At 50.0% G+C, this 21,554-nt stretch overlaps 1 protein-coding gene across 1 annotated transcript in view; it reads right to left on the bottom strand.

Moving 5' to 3' along the window:
- The window catches only part of MERTK (MER proto-oncogene, tyrosine kinase), a 90,413-nt gene extending 74,659 nt beyond the window's left edge, over positions 1–15,754 (bottom strand). Inside the window, exon 1 of the mRNA XM_075562548.1 lies at positions 15,340–15,754. The gene's annotated coding sequence lies outside the window, so the exon portion shown is untranslated. The remainder of the gene's footprint in view (positions 1–15,339) is intronic.
- Between the last annotated feature and the right edge of the window lie 5,800 nt (positions 15,755–21,554).

The raw sequence follows: 21,554 nt of genomic DNA on the forward strand, positions 1-21,554 counted from the left end.
AACATTTCACATCTCTCCGTGTGGCCAAACCCAGCATTTACAGGCTGAAATCTGTAGGATTTTGGCAAAAGCCATATGTCTCTAGTCTTCATAATAGCATAGTTAAAACAATACATTAACAACGATCTGATGTAAAAAGTTGCCTTAGCACTAAGTCAAGACCCTTCTCCCCCACTCCCCCATTTCTAAGGTGTCTACAACAGGAAGTTAGTTACATAGCATACACAAAGCCTGCACTCACTGGGGGTGAGATGGGGAGAAAAATCAGGAACATTGTTAATGCAGTCATAAGCCCTGGTGGTGTAGTAGGTTACACGTTGGGCTGCTAACTGCAAGGTCAGCAGTGCAGATTCAACAGCCGGTATGTGGGAGAAAGATGAGGCTTTCCACTCCTGCATAGAGTTACAGCCTCAGAAACCCATGGGGCAGCCCCTGTCCTACAGAGGTTGCCAGCAGTCAGAATCGACTTGGTGGCAACAAGTTGGGTTTGGGATTTGTTGTTTTAAATATGCTATTCAACCTAAGACGCCTCTACTTCCCCAAAGGCCCCTATTGCCTCTCTCCTTATCAGGCACAGCAAAGACAACCAGGACTGAGGCAGAAAAGAAAAAGACAGATACAAAGGGGTCTGCCTTCCTTCTTGGCAGCTGGCTTCCCTGCTTCCACTCAGCCCAAAGCAAAATAAAGCCTACCCCCAATTGGCAACATTCCGAGGTTTAAGGCTTACATTAGATCTGGAAGCAGTCAAATTCAGAGGGGGCTTCAACCTGGCCCAGGGACCCCACAGGCAACGGGTGGTAATCGTCAGGGATAGCACAGCACATTCAGAACCCAGAGCAGATACGCAGCAGTGAGGTGGGTACCCTGGTCCCCGGGAGCCAGCATTCCCACAGGGTGAACAGTTTTGAGGGCAAACATTTAACAACCTTAACACACGTCCTTCCCCCCCCCCCCCCGACCTCCCCCCCCCCATTGCACAGGTCTGGTTAGCCTCAGAGAAAAACCAGAACTTGGTGCTGTCTAGTTGATTCTGTCCCCTCATAACCACATGTGTGCTCCAGATAACACGGAGCAACTGAAGTACATATCAAAACCTGTGTCAGAACTGGCGGGGGGCCCTGAGGACTTTGGGCTCTTCACTGAGGTGGTGGAGCTCTGGGATCACGTGTGCAGTTACGTGAGTCAATCTGAGCGGTGCCTCTTGGACTTGAAATACTTTTGTCTCCTTTTTCCTCATTCTGTTAGAGAGTGGTAAAGAAGGTCCAAGGAAAGGCCAGATCTTTCCAGGATGAAGGGCAGGCGTTAAATGACACAAGATATCTAGAGGCCATCAGGAATTGAGAGAGAGAGAGAGAGAGAGAGAGAGAGAGAGAGAGAGAGAGAGAGAGAGAGAGAGAACAAGATTTACATCTCAAAGGAAAGGCTTGCTGGCTTATCACACCTGATGGTTTCCCTGGGTGGCGTGGGAGATCCTCGGGGAAGATCAATGCCAAGACACACAGAACTCTCCAAGGAACATCAGGCCCACTGCTGCTGAAAGGGGACAAAGGCCTCCCCCAAGAGCCAACGGAGCGAGAAAGCCTCCCCTAAAGCTGGCACCCCGAAGGCAGACTTCTAGATTCCTAAGCTGGGAGGAAGTTGCTTTTGTTATAAATTTCCGTCTGTTCGAGCCATCTACTCGTGGCATTTCGGTCCCCGCGGCACTAAATAATGAAGACAACGTCCAAAGTGGGCTTTTCTCCATGCCTCTCACGGCTCGATTCAGCGGACACAGAACGTATTTGAGTTAGGCAAAGTCTGGAGGCCGGAGAGAGTGGAGTAGAGGAGATCTGGCAGGCTGAAGATGCCAGCAGCGCCTTTGAAATCCTGGCTTTGGCTCAGGGCCTGGGACTCAGTGTTCCGGCTGGCTTGAGGCCCGAGTTAGAGAGTGTGCTAGTCTGGTTGACTAGAGAAACAAGTTCATGGACACTCATACGTAAATAAGAAAGAGCTTTATATAAAGAGTAATTGTATATTAAGAAAACATCCCAGCCCAGTCCAGATCAAGTCCATAAGTCTGATATTAGCCCAAATGTCCAATACCAGTCTGTAAATTTCTCTTCAGATTCATGCAACACATGCCATGACACCGACTTGCAGGAAGATCACAGGCCAGAGGGTGGAAAGTCTTGTGGGTCCAATGCCAATGGAAGCATCTCAGCATTGGCAGGGGTCTCCACATGGCTCCTCCAGCTCCAGGGCTCTGGTTCCATTAGGGGTCTCCATGTGTCTTGTCAGCAGGAAGACGAAGCAGAGTGTGGGTCTGGCCTCCAGTGAGCTATTCATCTCTGTACACCTCCAAATGAGGTCATCAATCTGCGACCTGATTGACAGGATAGACTCCACTCCTTCACTCTTAATCCTTACAAACTGACCACAGATTATGTAAGTATCACAGGCAGTTTTGTCATCTTTTAGGGTCTCAAGTCATGTTCAAATCTTCTCAGTGTTCCTTGAGTTTTAGGTGGGGAAAATGGGTGAAGAGGTACGATCAGGAATGCAGAGTGGAGGGAGTAAAACTTCCCACCCAAATTCTCCTAGAACACTGCCATTCTCCCTTGCCATTCTCTAAGCATGAGCAAGAGCATTGTTATGGAATAAAAAGTTTTTAAAATTCCTTGGTCCAACTTTCTTTTTTATGAATACTATATTACTATTTTTAATTTAATCATTTTATTGGGGGTTTATACAACTCTTATCACAATCCATACATACACCCATACACCCATTGTGTCCAGCACATTTGTACAGTTGTACATCATTCTCAAACATTTGCTTTCCACTTGAGACCTTGGTATCAGCTCCTCATGATCCAACTTTCTTGGCCTTTTACTTAGCAATTCAGTTTTCTTTAAACTTCTTCCACATAAGCCTAATTAATCATCCCGTGTCCTTTAAGAAAGTATATCAAGAGTATCCCTTTGGAATCACAAAACAAACAAACACACAAACAAACACCGGTTCTCATAACCTTTTGAGCCTCCCTCCCTTGAACGTAACTGTCCCAGCAGATCCCTTTGAAAGACATGGGTTGGACGTGTTTTTATGAAGGACCCGAACTAAGGAGGCAAAGAGCTGTGTCTTGTGGAGACAACTGAGCAGCGCACAGAGGGCTGTCTGGAGTAAGCTGGTGCATGTGTGAACCAGAACTCTGGTCACAATGCTGTTGGACTTAGCCGCACGTGATGCTGTCCTGATTCTGTCACGTATGGCCTGCCTTTTCTCTCTCTGGATGCTTTTGGGACCTTCCTGCTGTCATCGCTAGTGTTGGGACATTCCCTGAAAAAGAGCCTACGTTGTGGGCCTGGTCAGGAAAGACTGTATCTTCACTTCCGGACCATTTTCTTGACTATTTTTTCTCACCCTCTCCTCCCACCTCTGCTCCCTACATGCTCTTGTTTTCTCTTTCTGGAATTCTTTTTCCTCTGTTTTTTAATCTTTTGTTTTGTTTTAATTCCTCAGTTGCTATTTTGAGCTCGGAGCTTTTTTCAGCTGAGTCTCCAGAGATTGGATGCCCTGTCTTGGCTTGGTAGGCACCCAACCCCGCTGTCTGCAGCCCCATCGCCATTCCAGCTCGCTGAATGGGAGCCTTTACTTGAATCTCTGAAAAGCCACAGGTGGGATAATTTTGGAAAAAACGACTGTAGTGGAAGAGAAACGGTTCTTGACTTGCTTGCTTACAATGCAGGCACATATCTGATCGCCAAACTCTTCCTGACCTGTGACTGAAGACACCATTTTATGGTCTACAATCTCCTTTCCTTACTCCTGGGCTGACTTTGCCTTGGTGGCATAGTGGTTACGAGTGGGACTGCTAATTGTTAGGTTAGTAGATTGAAACCACCAGTTGCTCCAAGGGAAAAAGATGAGGCTTTCTACTCCCCGTAAAGAGTTACGGTGACCCTCGGGGCTAGTTTTACTGTCTCGTGGGGTCACTGAGCCAGAATTAACTGGCAATGGTTCTCGGCCATTTGGTGCGGTTTGGTTGCTCCAGTCAAGGGTGTGCTCCTAAAGTGCTATTGGTGCTTGGTGCTGTCTCAAGAACAGAGGTGGCCTCTGCATCCCTGGGCAGGTACTGTGGTCCTTGGCCATCTTTCTGTCTCTGGTCCCTGTTTCCCTGTGGTAGTTACACAATCTGGTGCCAACTTGGGGCTATTAAGAGTGAAAGGGTGGAGTTGAGCCGGTCAATCGGGTCGCAGCTTGATTTGGAGGCACTAAGGAGATAAATAGCTTGCGGGAGGCAGGATACTTGCTCACTCCCTATGAGACATTCATGACAATGAGCCTGATGGAGCTACACCGATGCAGCTAGAGCTCTGGAGCTGGAGGAGCCACGTGGAGACCCCTGCCAGTGCTGGGATGCTGCCACTTCCCCTGGCTCCACAAGGCTTTCCACGCACTGACCTGTGATCTTCCTGCATTCAGCACCATTGCATGTGTTTTGTGAGTCTGAAGAGGACTTTATAGATTGGTATCGGACACAAGGGCTAATATCAGACTTATGGACTTGATCTGGACCGGGCTGGGATGTTTTCTCAATGTACAATTGCTCTTTTATATAAAACTCTTTCTTATCCAGATATGAATGTCTATGAAGTTTGTTTCTCTAGTCTACCTGGACTAGCACTCTGCCGTCTTAACAATTCTTCAGGGAAGAGTTGGCGAGATGGGAACAGCATCTTCCCAAGCGTGTGGACCGATAGAGGCAGGGGAAGAGACACTGAGAAGAGCACTGAGTTGAAAGCGACAGAGGGGCTGCTGCTGTCAACACAATCCTGCGATCGACACACGGACACGTGGACAGACACCACAGCTGAGCATGTGGGAGGGAAGAGTGAGGCGACACCATGAATATGTATGACCTTGAGAGAGGCTATTTCTAGGTGTGCATGTACCTATGAACACTTCTTGTACATAGCTGAGTACCTTGAGAGAATACCTCCCGGGGCCTAGAGACTCAGGACCGAGGTCTTGGGGGAGACCAAGGTCAACTGACACAGCATAGTCCACAGAGAAATGGCCGACCTCCTACTTGGGTGAGTGGTGACTGGGGTCTTAGTTGCTTGTGAATGATCATCTGAGGTGCAACTGTCGGCCTTCCCCCGTCTAGAGGAAAGAAGAGGGAGAATGGAAGAGCCACGGAAACAACTGGCTCAATGGAGCAGCAGACCGTGTAGACATCTGTCACCATCCTTCTGAGGCCAGGCGACCTATACTGCACTCAGCGCCCACTAGCAACTGCTCCGAAAGGGATCACTTTAGAAGGGGCTGGCTGGGATGGACGAAAAATGTGGCACAGAACCCCAAATCATAAAAGACACCAGGCTTCTTGGTTGGATAAAGACAGGTGGAACCCCTAAGAAAATAGGCCTTAGTCACTGTTTATATCTGGAGTTGAACTCACCCTGGTGGCTCAACTTTTTAGCCAAATGGGTCTATAAGGAAAATAAAAACATTAGCGGGGGACACACAACTGTGAATAATCAACCGTTTAAGAGCAAAAGACCAGTCTTGATTTACCTAAGGTCAAAGTTGAGAAGGATTAGGCGAGAGGAAGAATTGGAAGCAGGGAAACAGGGAGCGGGATAAAAGACAGGCGTACCCTGGGCAAAGTGCAGAGAGGAGTCGAAATCAAGGGACAATGTGTTGTTGAGTGTAAAACTGATGCTCTGCTCTGTGGGCCTTCACCCAACTCACAATACAAAGTGTTTCTTAAAAGGGTACAGAGCTAGATGGAGACTATGTTGAGAAACAATAGCTTTACATGCTGATATTTGTTTTTAAAAAGATGAATTAAATTTGTAACAATACTTTTCGATTTGCCCTCTTACTTGTCAGTAGCAACTCTAGAAGCTAAAAGGAAATAAAGCCATGACTTCAAATTCCCAGTGGGAAATAAATTTCCCTCTTTGAAATCTATATCCAAGGAGCCCTGGTGGCACAGTGGTTATGCACTGGGCTGTGATCCGAAAGGTCGGCAGTTTGAAACCACCAGGAGCTCTGAGAAGGAAAGTTGAGGCTTTCTACTCTCATAAGCAGTTCCCGTCTTGGAAACTCACTGGGCAGTTCTACCCCACCCTCTAGGTCGCTATGAGTTGGCATTGAGTTTGGTTTTTGGTACTGCCATCCAAAGTAGCAAATGCATTTTTAATGGAATTTTTCATGCGTACCCGTCCTGGGAAGCTAGTGCAGGATGGGCTCTGTGCCACAGTGAGGGAGAAAGCTGCCAAGGAAAGGCCTGGGCTCCAAGAAACGGAAGCTGGGATTCAGGAAAGCAGGGAGACAGATACAGGATCATAAAGCTGGTGATGCGGGGCTGCAGGCCTGAAGGGCAACCTGCGAAGGTGGGAGGAGGAAGGGAAAGACCCGAGACAGGTGTCTCCAGGAAGAAAACCAGCCCTGATGATCTGGTCATTTTGAGACATAGCCATACATTATCTCTCTCTTTTTTTTCTTTTAGTGTTTTATTGTGCATACATTCTCTTTAGAGTAGGTCACCCATCCTTAGAGAACGAAGCAAATTAAAACACAAAGAAATGATTTAATACAGAGAAATGAAGACGTTAGAGAAGTAAAACTTGAGTACAGTATACACGATTCAGCTAAAAACAGGATTTCCACAGACATGAAAATGTGGACTCTGTATTGATTTAACCACAGCTATGAGTGACACAGATTAGCACACCATACTGGGGGCTAGTGAATGTGTACACAGAGAAGCTTATATATGAATTGAATAATAATTTCTAAAAACCTCACTGTCAAGTCAATGAGACTCATGGCAACCCTTTAGGACAGGATAGAACTGTAAATCTGAGACTGTAAATCTTTACGGAAGTAGAAAGTCCCACCTTTTCCCCAGTGGATAGATAACCCTGGAAACCGAACTTAGAAGTGGGAGAGTTCCTTCCCTCTGGAGAAAGCCACCCAAAGACATAGCCCTTTCATACAGCGCCTCACGTGGTGGGGACCCCCAACCACAAAATTATTTCCGTTGCTACTTCATCACTGTCATTTTGCTACGGTGATGAATCGGGTGACCCCTGTGGCAGGGTCGTTAGACCCTCAAAGGGGTCGCGACCCACAGGTTGAAAACCGCTGGACTAGAGGCTAGCTAGTGGGGTCAGATAGGAAATTTTATTTTTTTTCTCCAGCCTGCACTGATTTTTATATAATGAAAAGGCTTCCAAAATACGCATGGGAAATACGGAGTCCAATCCTGGATCCTGGAGATCAATGGAGATCGCCCCCCTACTTTGTGAAGCCTTCTTGTATACACACCTCATCAGATTGGGGTCACAAGATGGACCAGAGGAGGGATGGAGCTGCAGCCTGCGTGTCCAGACAGGAGCCACCTGGGCAGAGCTGCAGGTCCAGCCGCTGACAAAGGTTAGTCCATCAGGGAAGCCTCCGGCGGGGGGTCCACTGACTCCCCCCAAACATACAACTTTCCCCATCGCTAAGCCTCTTACAGCCAGAGCTCGGAACCCATTTCTTTTGATTCAACCCCAGCTGATCATTTGCCTTTCCGTCCCAAATAGACTGTATCAGAATCTCTATTTCTAACCAGATTCCCAAAAGAACCGCCAGGAGAGCTTGGTGAGATGTGGATTCTGATTCGTGTAGAAATCCTGAGACTGCAAGTTCTCAGCAAGGGAATGAACTGGAATGAACCGGTTTGAAGCCCTGAGTAAGACAGCTTAAGAAAACTCCACCGATGAACGTCCTGTTTTCACTTGTCCCCTTTCGACGAAGCCCTAGTACAAGAGATGAGTGTTCTACTAGAGTCAGAACTAGCTGGATGGCCAGGATTAGGCACCTCAGTGTTTGGACCCAGCCTGTCACTCCCAAAAAGGAAGAGCTCGCAGCCTGCTCCGTCAAGATGACCACCTCAAAAACCCTAGGGAGCCGGCTCGTTCCCCACCTCGCTGTGAGTCAAAGTCCCCGTGAGTCAGAAAGGGCTACCATAAGGCCCACGTGCAGAAATCGCGTAGGAATTCCGCCCTGAAAGGAAGTCTAAAATTGAAGCCCATCAAAAAGGGTCAGGCATCTGTGACTAATAATAACTTTTCCAGCTGGATGTTTTGGCTGGAGCCGGTATGTTCTTATTTCTACATGGTTTATTGATTTATCATGTGCTACTTATATCATTTTCCGTGTCACCAACAGCAGCAGAAAGAACAACCTGCAGTCAGTCAGAACCCCATTCAGCAAGATGTGGGTGAGCGGCTGTCCCTCCTCACCTGCTTCTCCCCAGCACACAGAGCACCTTAGTGGTGGAGGTGGTGGTGGTGGTGGAGGTGGAGGTGGAGGTGGTGGTGGTGGTGGAGGTGGAGGTGGAGGTGGAGGTGGAGGTGGTGGTGGTGGTAGTGGAGGTGGTGGAGGTGGTGGAGGTGTTGTTGTTATTGGTGGTGGAGGTGTTGTTATTGGTGGTGAAGGTGGTGGTGGTGGTAGTGGAGGTGATGGTGGTGGTGGTGGTGGTGGTGGTTGTGGTGGTGGTCGTGGTGGTGGAGGTGATGGTGGTGGTGGTCATGGTGGTTGTGGTGGGGGGGAGGTGATGGTGGTGGTGGTGGTGGTGGTGGTGGTTGGTGGTAGTGGTGGTGGTTGGTGGTGGAGGTGATGTGGTGGTTGTTGGTGGTGGTCGTGGAGGTGATGGTGGTGGTGGTTGTGGTGGTGGTCGTGGTGGTGGAGGTGATGGTGGTGGTGGTAGTGGTGGTGGTTGGTGGTGGTTGGTGGTGGAGGTGATGTGGTGGTTGTTGGTGGTGGTCGTGGAGGTGATGGTGGTGGTGGTTGTGGTGGTGGTGGTGGTGGTGGTGGTGGTTGGTGGTGGAGGTGATGTGGTGGTTGTTGGTGGTGGTCGTGGAGGTGATGGTGGTGGTGGTTGTGGTGGTGGTGGTGGTGGTGGTGGTGGTGGAGGTGATGGTGGTGGTGGTTAGTGGTGGTCGTGGTGGTGGTGGTAGTGGTGGTGGTGGAGGTGATGGTGGTGGTGGTTGGTGATGGTGGTGGTGGAGGTGATGGTTGGTGGTGGTGGTGGTCGTGGTGGTGGTGGAGGTGATGGTGGTTGGTGGTGATGGTGGTGGTGGTGGTGGAGCTGGAGGTGGAGGTGGTGGAGGTGGTGGTGGTGGTAGAGGTGGTGGAGGTGTTGTTATTGGTGGTGGTGGTGGTGGTTGGTGGTGGTGGAGATGATGGTGGTGGTGGTTGGTTGTGGTCGTGATGGTGGTGTGGTTGTGGTGGTCATGGTCATGTTCATGGTGGTGGTGGTCAAACATGAGGCATCTCATCTCACCCCACCTCACCTCAAACTTGCACGGGGCCAGACGAGCCCTCAAAGGGCTCAGGAATTTGAACAGCCCCTAGCTACCCACTTAGCATACTTGCAAAGACAATCAACCAGAAAGTGAAATCCTCCCACCGTCGCGCCCAGGCACCCGGGGCCCGACATTAAGAGCAGAGACTAAACATGAACCAGCACCAGGCGCTTCCCTTCACCACAGCCACCCAAGCACAAAAGCAGCAGGGCCTGCCGGGGAGTCTGTCCTTGTGTTAGTCCCCAAGGGTTGGGTATTGCCAGGCCCTTTCTGGGTGCTTTGCCTGACAGAGTGGGAGCCCTGGTGGAGTAAGGTTGATTTTTGGGGGAGGCGGTTCCACAGCTTTATTTCTGAGGTGACTTTGCAGTTAACTGTCAAGCTCATTAACCCTTTGCACCACCAGAGACATCTAGACTTCATCTAGACTCACCCAATAGACTCTACTCAGGAGACCGCAGCGCCCGGGGGTGCAGCTGCTAACCAAAAGGCTGGTGATCTGAACCCACGAGAAGTTCCACAAAGATCTCCAAACCCACGGCCAGGGAGCCATTTCTGACTCACAGCGACTAGACACCAGAAATCTCTATGGGATCGGACAGCCTCACCTTCCTCCTGCAGGGGCGCTGGTGGGTTTGAACCACCGATATTGTAGTTAGCAGCCCAAGGCCTAAGCCACAGCGCTCCCAGGGACCCTGATGTAAGCAAGCATTCCTGGCCTCAGCAACCTGATGGGGCAGTTCTGCTCTGTCCCATAGGGTCTGTACGAGTTGCCATTGATTCCTTGGCTGGTGTGGCTTTGGTTTGGGTTTTAGAGTCTTGGCCAAGCAGTGTCCTTCCTGGGCCAGGACCAATGGATGTGCTACATTTATAGGCTGCCAACAGACACTGGAAGGAACCCTGGTGGCATAGCGATTGCATGTTTGGGCTGCTAACCTCAAGGTCTGCAGTTCAAAACTACCAGGTTGCTCCATGGGAGAAAAACAAGGGTTTCTACTCTCTTAAAGCATTACAACCTCACAAACCCACGGGGGCAGTTCTACCCTGTCCTATAGGGTGGCTAGAAGTCACAGCATCAACTCAACGGCAGTGAGTGTTTGAGCGTTGTGTCAGACACTGAAGAGGCAAGTGAAAGGAGAACATCCAACCTGCTGACTCCACGCCCTAAGGAGGTCTGGTCAACACTACGGAACTCTCTAGCATCCAGGACTGGCTGGGGGTGGGGGGAGGGGGTGGCGAGTACTAATCACAGAGCCATACTTAGGTACATACCAGGTTCCTAGCAGATGCTGAGTGTTCTCTATACCTATTGATGAAAGACGACATTTTGCTCTACTAATAACAGATGCTCACATTAAAATCCAGCCCCAAAGCATCCATGTAGGCCAGGGTAGAGCTGCTCCGTAGGGCTTCTGAGACTGTAAGCAATGTAGCAGCACATCCCCAGGTCTCTTCTCCCATGGAGCAACCGGCGGGCTCCAATCACCACCTTTCCGTGAGCCGGCATGCATTTCACCATGGCATCGCCAGGCACCTTGTGGTCCATATCAACCGACTGCTCTGGAATCAATTTTGACAACTAGCGACCCTAGAGGTCAGAGTAGGACTGCTCCAGAGGGTTTCCAGGGCTTTTCAGGGCTTTTTAGGAACGCAGACCGCCTCCTCTTTCTCCTGGGAAGTTATTGGTAAGTGCGAATCACTGGCCTTTCATTAGCCGCCCAGCATATGCCCACTGTGCCGCGGGTATTTTCACGGCAACCCCAAAACATTGCAGGCTAGTCCACTCCCAAAAAAACTGCATCCATTAAAAGCCTCAGACATTTTTTTGTTTTATTTTATTTTTGAACTTTAGACTCTTAGCTCTTCCTTGGAACAAGATTAATTTAGGGCCTGGGAAATGTGAAGAGAGCGGGCACTGCAAGTGTGTAAATGGGGAACCTGGTGTAATTACTGATTGGGTCCCTATATCCTAATGTCCTGTGAGCCCCCCCACTCCTTAGGACGTCAGTGTCCTCATCTGAAAGGCCAAAACGTCCAGGTCAAAGACAGTGTTCCATATCCTGCTTAGGTTTTATTTGTAAACTTTTACGTGTGAATTTGGTGAAGATTTACAGGGAGATCATGGTGCTGCATTCAACCACAATTCATGCACATTCTGATCCAACTCATCCATGATACCCCTTTAATGCACCATTGCGTATTCCACTTCCTGCCTGAGCCTTGTCATTCCCCGTTCTTTCTGAACCCTCTGACCTTTGTCCTACGTAAAGGCTGCCCTTTCTACACCCTGCTCTGGTGAGTACTGACTGGGTCTTAAAAGCTTGTGCTCAGGGAGTGAAGATGGCGCAGTGAGGTGCGCCTGGCCGGCGGCCGTCGAGTCCCGCGTCTGACGGAGGGTGGGGCTTGCTCATCATGAGAAGAACATTTTCCTTGGCCTTTAGGTGCTTTTGTATCTTCTTCATCTCAGAAAGAAAACAACCATTCTGAACTCAGGGCTCCGCAAGCATTTCCATGCTATGTCCTGGAGCAGGCAGTCCTGCCTCTTATCCAGCCACTTTCCCTCCTCGTCAAGCATGGGATCTCCTCTCTACCGTTGACCTCCAGGATTTGAAGTGGAAAAGGCTGCTTTCCCTTATTTTGTCCCACCTCTGAAATTCAACCCCGAGCAGCCCTTCGGATGCCAATTTCTCTCCAGAAAGAATCAACTGACCGGGGACTTCAGCTGTTGGTGGCTTAATTGTAAAGAAATTACTTTGAAAGCCGAAGTCCAACATAAATTTGAAGTGCGTGCTTTGATGATGGTATTGTGAACTCTTTACTTTTTGTTCCCTGTCAGAAGACCAACGAAAAAGCAAACATGGATGACTTCAAGCCCAGATGAGAAGGTCGTGAAACAAGTAGGAGGGGGAAAATGTAGAACAAAATTTAAAAGTCTAAATAGGACCAGTAAATCTAAGAATGTGGCCTTGGAACACCCTTCAAGCCCAGATCAGAAGCCAACTTTCAGGGATTAACTTTCAGCCAAATGATGAACAAGGGCATAATATGAATAACGTCAGGGAGGAACGCGATCCTTGGTACCATCCACCATCTGAGAAGACAAGGAGAGCATTTACTGAAAATCAAAGCTCAGAAGGCAGGGAGGGACAGGGGAGAATGAGTCGAAACAGGGAACCCAGGGAGGAAGTGGGAAGTTAGGCTTGAGAAGATTGCAACCAATGTCATGAAACGAAATCTCTATAGATTGTTGAAGGAAAAGCTAATTTGCTCTTTAAACTTCCACCCCAGCCAGAAGATTGGTGATTGAAACCCATGCAGCGGTTTTGAAGAAAAAGACCTGGAAACCTATTAAAAAATCCCAGGATTACGTTCTGCAACATACTTCTCCCTTGCCAAGAAATCGATGCTTATCACCTTCACTAGTCCCTATCATTGATGTCACTGAATTACTTGGCAGTTATCCTATGCCACCTGAAAATACTTTAATAAAGCTGAAGAAGATGATAATGATGAACTCTATCATCCTTTAAACAATCAGTAAACACGTTGCTGCTTAGTAGATTCCAACTGGTGGTGACCCATGTGCAGGGTAGAGCTGGACCCCCGAGGGCTCCCCAAACTGACACTTTTTGGAAGCAAGCAGGTCGCCGGGGCTTTCTCCCAAGGCACCTGAGTGGGTCTGAACGACCACCTTTCACACAACCATCGGAGAAAGCTCAAATGCAGGGAGAGCCCGTCAAGAATTGAGGTGAGAACCTTTTCTCTGTGACTCTCCACTAAGAAATGAAAAACCAGGGGATCTGTTACCCCCCCCCCTCTCTGGTTGGGTCCATGGCGCACTCCCCCCATGCCCTGGTGAGTGCCTTCTGGTGAGTCACTGTGTATTTCCTTTTCAGAAAGCCACCTTGAAGTCACCACAGGACTAAGGTCGTGGTCAGAGTTTGGTGCGTCAGTACTTCCACAAGAAGCAAACAAACAAACTCACTGCCATTAAGTCTATGCCACTGCATAGTGACCCTCTGAGACAGGGTGGAACTGCCCCTGTAAGTTTCTGAGGCGAACACTTTTCAAGAATAGAAAGCTGAGTTTCTCTCGAGAAGCGGCTGGTGGTTTCAAACTGCTGACCTTGAGGATCACAGCCCAATATGTAACCTCCCAGCGTTTCCACAGATATTCCCCACCACCCCAGCACACACATGCTTTTTATATTTTCCCCCCAATTCTAAAACTGTACCCACAGAGAAATACCAATGCATAATCACCTGTCTGAGAGTCGAGGAGGAAATGGGCCAAGAAAAAAGCCAGTATCTCATTCTCTACAGCACTCGGAAATACGCTGGCTCTGTCTGTGGGGCAATGGGGTATGGGAGACACATGTCGTGACTTGACTTTTCCCTGTAATCTTCCATGTCCAACTCATCTGGCTAGCCAGGGACAGAATGAGGGGGCAGACCTGGGATGGTGAGGAAGCCCCGGTGACCCCTCGGGGCAGCATTCAGATGCTAACAAGAAGGTTAGTGGTTCCAACCCACCCGGCAGTCCCACCAAGGAAGAAAGAGACCTGGGAGTCTGCTCCCATGGAAGATTCCAAATCAATCATGAATCTCACTGCCATCGAGTCAGCCAAGAGCGCCCATGGGACAGTCTCACAAACTCCACTCACCAACACCGAACCACCACCACCACCACCACCACCACCACCACCACCACCTCCACCACCACACCACCACCACCACCACCACCACCACCACCACCACCACCACCACCACCACCACCACCACCACCACCACCACCACCACCACCACCACCACCACCTCCACCACCACCACCACCACCACCACCACCACCACCACCACACACCACCACACCACCACCTCCACCACCACCACCACCACCACCACACCACCACCACCACCACCACACCACCACCACCACACCACCACCACCACACCACCACCACCACCACCACCACCACCACCACCACCACACCACACCACCACCACCACACCACCACCACCACCACCACCACCACCACCACCACACCACCACCACCACACCACCACCACCACCACACCACCACCACCACACCACCACCACCACCACCACCACACCACCACCACCACCACCACCACACCACCACCACCACACCACCACCACCACCACCACCACCACCACCACCACCACCACCACCACCACCACCACCACCACCACCACCACCACACCACCACCACCACCACCACCACCACCTCCACCACCACCACCACAACAACAACAATGAAGATGCTGAACCAAGTAGCCAAGGGCTCGTAGCTTCTCTCCAGCCTTGAGATCATTCACCTTTGCCTTCCCAGTAGCATTCGGGGCCACATTGGTCCCAGGACTCAGAGAAGGGAGTGTTGAGAAGTCGAAGGGGAGGCACATGGAGCCTTTTGAAAGGCATGGAAGGGCTGCATTGTTTTAAAACCCCACGCCCCCTGGGTGAAGCTGCCCAGACAGCCTACACTCTTCAAGAAGCACTATTCCTTCTCAGAGGAGAGCTTCTGACAGGATCCCTGGTGGCCGGCATGGTGGGTGACGAGTGGGGCCAGTCGCCGAAAGGTCAGCAGCTTGAAACCACCAGCCGCTCCGGAGAAAAGGAAGGCTTACTACTTCCGTCAAGAGAGACCATCTCGGAAACTGGCAGAGGCCGTGCGAGCCTGCCCTTCAGGGCTGCTGTGGGCAGAGGTGACCGATGGCAGTGGACGGGCTTCAGAGAGGAGAGCTTCTGAGTCCGGCCGCACGCAGCTAGGCCAAGTGGGGCGTAGCCTCCAGCCCCTGAGTACCTGTCAACAAACCGTTCCCGGGAGGGCAAAGCCAGCCTATCGGCTGTGAAGCTGCATCCTACACGGACCTGTGGGGTGCTTACGCAGAACATACAAGTCCCTTTTCTACATGTAGGCTCTTGACATCAACAATAGCATGACAAGGTTAAAAAAAAAAGATGAAGAAAACTTACCTGAAGGAAGAAATGATGGCTATAATTTCATCATCTGGATAGAACTGAGTGATGGCATGATGCGCCCCAAGCAGCTCCTTCCCATCTTTCCACCAGGAAATCTGGACGACGTCCTGGTAGACAGTAGGTATGCTAATTGAACAGTTAAATTTGACATCTTTATGTTCAGAAAGTATGATGCGCCCGACTGTGCGATTAAACGCCAGAGACGGATGGGACTTGGACCTGGCAGAGGTCGTCCTGTGAAGGTGTGTGCTTCCTGTACCTGGGCTTTCAGGCTGGGTGGGAGGAAACACCAAAGCTGTCTGGTGCCCACTGGCCGGAGGAAAGGAAAATGGCGTGTGGTCAGCTTGCAGACTCCCTGGGAAAGGTCCTGGGCCTCGCAGGAGGGACGTGGTTCCTTCCTTCGCCTCAGTGATCGCTGCAAAGCAAAGTACCCGACATTTAGCCTTTGAGAGAAAGGCCCTCAGTGACGTCAGAAAATATAGCCCCTACCCGTGGCGATACGGACACATGGACCCTGGAGTTCGGAGTAGAACTGCCCCCATGGGGTTCCCCGGGTTGTATTTTACAGGCGCAGACTAACTGGCATCTTTACCCCAGAACTGGTGGGTTTGAACCAATGACCTTTCAGTGCTCAGGCGACTGTCTCACCACTATGCCATGAAGGCTTCTTAGAGAACAAGAGCAGCATGGACTTAATTTACATGTCTGGATAGACAGTCTCATTGACCAGCTCCATTATCTGCAGTTTTGCCTTCTAAAGAGCATTTACCAGAAACTGTAACTCCCCAAAGGAGTTGCTAGGCTTGGGGACTCAGGACCACAGTCCTGAAGGACATCAATGGGCATGACATCGTCCACAAAGATAATGCTCTAGTCCCTTCTCTGCTGAGTAGCTACTGCCTGGGGCCCTGAAGCTTGTGAGTAGTCGTCCAAGGTGCAGCCACTGGTCTCTCCCCATCCAGAGCAAAGAAGGAAGACCAAAATCAAAGATACAAGGAAGCGATTTGTTCTAAGGATTAATGAGCCTATGAATACCAGCCTGAGACCAGGAGAACTAGATGGTGCCTGGCTACCCCCACTAGTCACTCTGATTGGTAGGGTGGCAGAAAAACATGGAACAAAATGGAAAACCATAAAAGGACCAGATTTACTGATCTGGTGGAGACGGGTGGTGGCCCTGAAACTATGGCCTTTAGGTGCCCTGCAGGCTGGAACTGAACCGAAGCCTGTAGCCCAACTTTGGGCCAAACACCCGACAGGACTGTAAAATGAACTAGAAACGCCCATTAAGCAGCCCAGACCAAAAGGGCAGCATGTGCCAGGGGATAAGGTTCAAAAGGCAGGAAGGGACAGGAGAGACAGACAAATGGAAACAGGAAATGTCCTGAAACAAAACGTGTGTGAACTCTCGAACGTAAAATGCAGTTGCTCTGTGAACTTCCACTTATACCCCACTGAAAAGGCGTGTGTGTGTGTGTGTGTGTGTGTGTGTGTGTGTGTTTTTAAAGGATAACAGTGATCTGTCTGGTGATTCAGATAATGGTGATATTTGTCATGAACAAGTTTCCATGAACGAAATCTTAGAGCTCGTTAAATTGAAATGCTGTCGGCCCATTTGATGACGGCCGCGTTGGAGGCAGTTGTCAAAGAAAGTCAGTTTGCGATGTATTAAAAATCCGCAATCAGAGCAAAGGGCAAGACTGATACAGCATACCTCGGAGAAACTGAGTTCGAGTCTAGGCCACTGCAGTAAAAAGGGTCATCAAGGGTCTGGCCAAAGCAAGAGAACAGACCACCACACACAGGCACCACGTCCCTGTGAGGTCTCAGCACACTGACAACAGAGAAAGGAAAACGAGTCCATTCCAGTCTCAGAGCTGCTTCAGATTCCCCTGCAACAGTGGTGCCAGAAGACAGGGAGATCCTGCCACCCAGTCTGAAGGAAAACGGACTCCTATCAAGTTTCATTCCTCTCAAGTCATTCCATCCTGCAATGCCAACCCCAGTCAGGCCACTCCATTCTAGAACTTCATCCTCCCCAGTCAAAGAAAAATTGATATTGCAGTCCAGAGACCAAAAAAAATGAAGAAGGAGAAGGAGAAGAAGAAGTTGTTACATTAGGTAAATAAATCTGTTGCCCAAGAAAAAAAAATCCTCAATCAGAGACTTAATAAGAATTTGGTCCTTTCTAGGCAGGCTGCCTTTGGCTGTAATTTGGATGGGATTCAGGGGGAAAAAAGGCTTCTTCCCCTCTTCCCCCTGCCACCTCCTCTCCAGATTGTTTCCTTCGGTGGGTTTGATAAGCGGCTTACATGCGCTGTTTAATTTCCCCAAAACAGACGCTGCTCAGCAGCCCTGGATAAAGGGCCCCCTCACGAGGGCCCTTGGGCTCCAGGGGCTGCATCTGCCCATCTGGGGCTGCTCCTCTAGAGTTGTGGTGGGCCCATATGTTTCCCATCACCCCACCACATGCTCATGTGTTTCCAATCATCAGATTCCAATGTCAGCTGAAGGGCAGAGGCTATGTCTGCCATCTCCTGTGCCCAGCACAGGGACAGACCTTTGGAGGGGGTTAGCAAATGTGTACGGGTCTACTAAGGAGCCCTGGTGACACAATAATTACACATTCGGCTGCCAACGGAAAGGCTGGCAGTTGGAACGCACCCAATAGACGCCCCCCTCCCAAGGGAGAAAGACTCGGAGATCTTCAAGGTTCACAAGCCCCAAGACCAGAAAGGCTCCAGCGTAGCAACCCGGGGTGGGAGAGGGGGAGGCTGCAATGGATGAGTTGAAACAACGTGTATGAAGTGTGGAGTGTGAAACTCGTGATCTGCTCTATAAACCTTCTTCCAATTTCCAAGAATAAAAAATAAAATAAAACGGAAGCGCGGGGCTCTGAGCCCTGGTGGTATAGAGGTTACACACTGGGCTGCTAACCACAAGTCAGCAATTGGAGACCAGCAGGAACTTTGTGGGAGAAAGATGGCGTTTTCTACGCCTGTGAAGAGTTCGTCTCACAACGGGACCAACGATTTCAGGGGGACATGGGAGAGGAGGAAGGGGGGGAAAGGAAGTGGCGTTAACGAAACCAGGGACAAGGGAACAACAAATGATCCAACACCAGCAGTGAGGAGGGTGTCAGAGTCCTGGTAGGGATTGATCAAGGGCAATGTAACCGAGAGGAATTACTAAAACCCAAATGAAGGCTGAGCATGATAGTGGGACAAGAGGACAGTAAAAGGAAATAGAGGAAAGAGCTAGGAGGCTAAGGGAATTTACAGAGATCTAAATACAGGCACGTACATATGTAAATATATTTACATAGGATGATGGGGAAATAGATTTATGTGCATATATTTCTAGGTTCAGTATTAAGGTAGCAGATAGACATTGAGCCTCCACTCAAGTACTCCCTCAATGCAAGAATACTTTGTTCTATTAAACTGGCATTCTATGATGCTCAGCTTCCTCACACAATTGCTGAAGACAAATCGGTGCATAAGCAAACATGGTGAAGAAAGCGGATAGTGCCCGGCTATCAAAAGATATAGCGTCTGGCGTCTTAAAGGCTTGAAGGTAAACAAGTGGTCATCTAGCTCAGAAGCAACAAAGCCCACATGGAAGAAGCACACCATCTTGTATGACCACAAAGTGTCCAAGGGATGAGGTATCAGGCATCAAAGAACAAAAACTCATATCATTGTAAATAAGGGTGAGTGCAGAGGGGAGACCCAAAGCCCATCTGTAGGCAACTGGACACCCCCTTACAGAAGGGTCGCAGGGAGGAGACGAGCCAGTCAGAGTGCAGAGTAGCAAGGATGAAACATACAACTTTCCTTTAGTTCTTAAATGCTTCCTCCCCACAACTATCATGATCCCAATTCTACCTTACAAATCTGGCTAGACCAGAGGAATGTGCACTGGTACAGATAGGAATTGGAAACAGGGAATCCAGGACAGATGATCCCTTCAGGACCAGTGGTGAGAATGGCACTACTGGGAGGGTGGAGGGAAGGTGGGGTAGAAAGGGCGAACTGTACAAGGATCTACATATAACCCCCTCCCTGGGAGATGGACAACAGAAAAGTGAGTGAAAGGAGACGTCAGACAGTGTAAGATATGACAAAATTATAATAATTTATAAATTATCAAGGGTTCATGAGGGTGGGGGTGGCAAGGAAAGAGGGGAAAATGAGGAGCTGATACCAAGGGCTCAAGTAGAAAGCAAATGTTTTGCGAATGATGATGGCAACAAATGTACAAATGTGCTTCACACAATGGATGGACATATGGATTGTGATAAGAGTTGTAGGAGCCTCCAATAAAATGGTTTAAAAAAAGGAAAGGAAGGTAAAAAAAAAGAGTTAGTCTCAGAATATTACATAAAGCAGTCCTCCTCTGTCTCATAGGGCTCCTACAGGTCAGTGTTTATGGGGCAGTTGTACTCTGTCATATGGGGCCACCATGGGTGACAATTGATTGCATTGTATGCATGTGAAAGTCGGACATTGAATTAGGAAGATCGAAGAAGAACAGATGCATTTAAATTGTGTCGAAGAATATTCAAAGTTCCATGGACTAATAAAAAGACAAACCGATCTGTATTGGAAGAATTAAGGCCAGCGTGCTCTTTGGAGGCAAGGATGGCAACAGTTCATCTTACCTACTTTGGGCATGTTGTCAGGAGAGACCTGTCCCTGGAGAAGGACAGCATGCTTGGTCAAGTGGAGGCACAGAGAAGGCCCTTGATGAGATGGACGGACAGTGGCTGCATCCAGGGGCTCAGGCACAGAAAGGATCGTGAGGACGGCGCAGGGCCAAGCTATGTTTCATTCTGTTGTGCAAAGGGCCGCGATGGCCGCTAACAACAACAACAACAACATGGATCTGCATGAACTACATAGAAGCCAACAACACCTACAAGGATCTAACCAATAAGCTAATCAGGTAAACAGCTCCTTATTCCACACGGGCTTGCCTTCCGCTGCCTGGGCACGGGGCAAAGTGGTGTGAGCTTCTTCAAAGGCTGGGAGGCGGCATTGCCTGAGCCCAGCATGCTGCAGACTGTGGAGCTGGTGGTGCGTGGGGAGCAGGTTTCGAAGGGTAACAGAACAGCTGGCTCAGGTAAGAGCGCTCCTGGGGCTGGGAGCAGGAGAGCTGGTGGGCTATGCTGAATAGCCTCCGGAGTGGCACCTGTGCCATGGTGGCAGGTCAGACACGTAGGGCTTGGAAATGGTCTTTTAGACTCAAACCGGTCACGTGGAACGCTGGCATAAAGAATCTATTTTCTGTGGGATCAACTAGTTCATTCCCCCCACCACCCCTCCTGCCACCACACCCTTTGCACGCAGGGATAGCTGCTGGGTGCTTGCTGAGCTCGTCACCTGGCTGGCGAGCCGGCGAGGCAGTGCTGCTCACTGGCTGATGCGAAGCTCCTCAGGCAGAGAGCTGAAACCCACACCTCGTGCCGTCCCTCGCTGCCCCGTGACACGACCCTGGGGAAGTTCTCGCCCCTGAGTCCCTCTTGGGGACAAGGAGTGATGTGGGTGGAGTCACCGGTGCACTCCAGACAAGGTGCGTGACGCTGCTGCTATTGACTTGCACCTGAACTTTGGCCGGAAAGCCTTCTGAAGAAGGGATTTCTGAGTCAGGCCTGGGCTCTGTGGGCTTGAGTGCGTGACTGACCAGGAATGGCCATCTAGGACAAGGCACGGGGAGTGGTGACACGGGAGCAACAAAACTGGCAGCCATAAATGAGAGGAAGGAAGTTACTTGAGGGCTTGTGATGGCAAGGGGGCGCTCGGCTCGAGGCAACGTCTCTGTGGCTTTTCCCTAAGGTGAGCCCTTGGGGAGTCTCTTGGAGCCTCCTGATCACAGTACAACGTGGACAAAGGAAGGGGCAGTTGCTGAACTCAGGGCTGCCCAGCTGGCGGGTAGCGTGGCAGCCTTCGCAGCCTGGCTGTCCCTGGAATCCTGTCAAGGCTGTGGGAAGAGGGCCGGGCAGAGCCAAAGCTCTGCAGGACACAGAGTGCTGGCTGTGCAGCTGAGCTTAATTAATTCCATCACACCCTGGGTGCAGCGGGCCACCGACCTCCTTTACGGGCTGTGTATCTGGGAAGGGGGAGGGGAAGTGTCGGTCGATGGGGACTCATGCCCCCCCCTTTCCACTCGTTCTCAAATGAAGCAGACAGATGTGCTCACTGAGGTCT

Source organism: Tenrec ecaudatus, chromosome 11 (assembly GCF_050624435.1).
Source record: "Tenrec ecaudatus isolate mTenEca1 chromosome 11, mTenEca1.hap1, whole genome shotgun sequence".
NCBI classification, from domain to species: domain Eukaryota; kingdom Metazoa; phylum Chordata; class Mammalia; order Afrosoricida; family Tenrecidae; genus Tenrec; species Tenrec ecaudatus.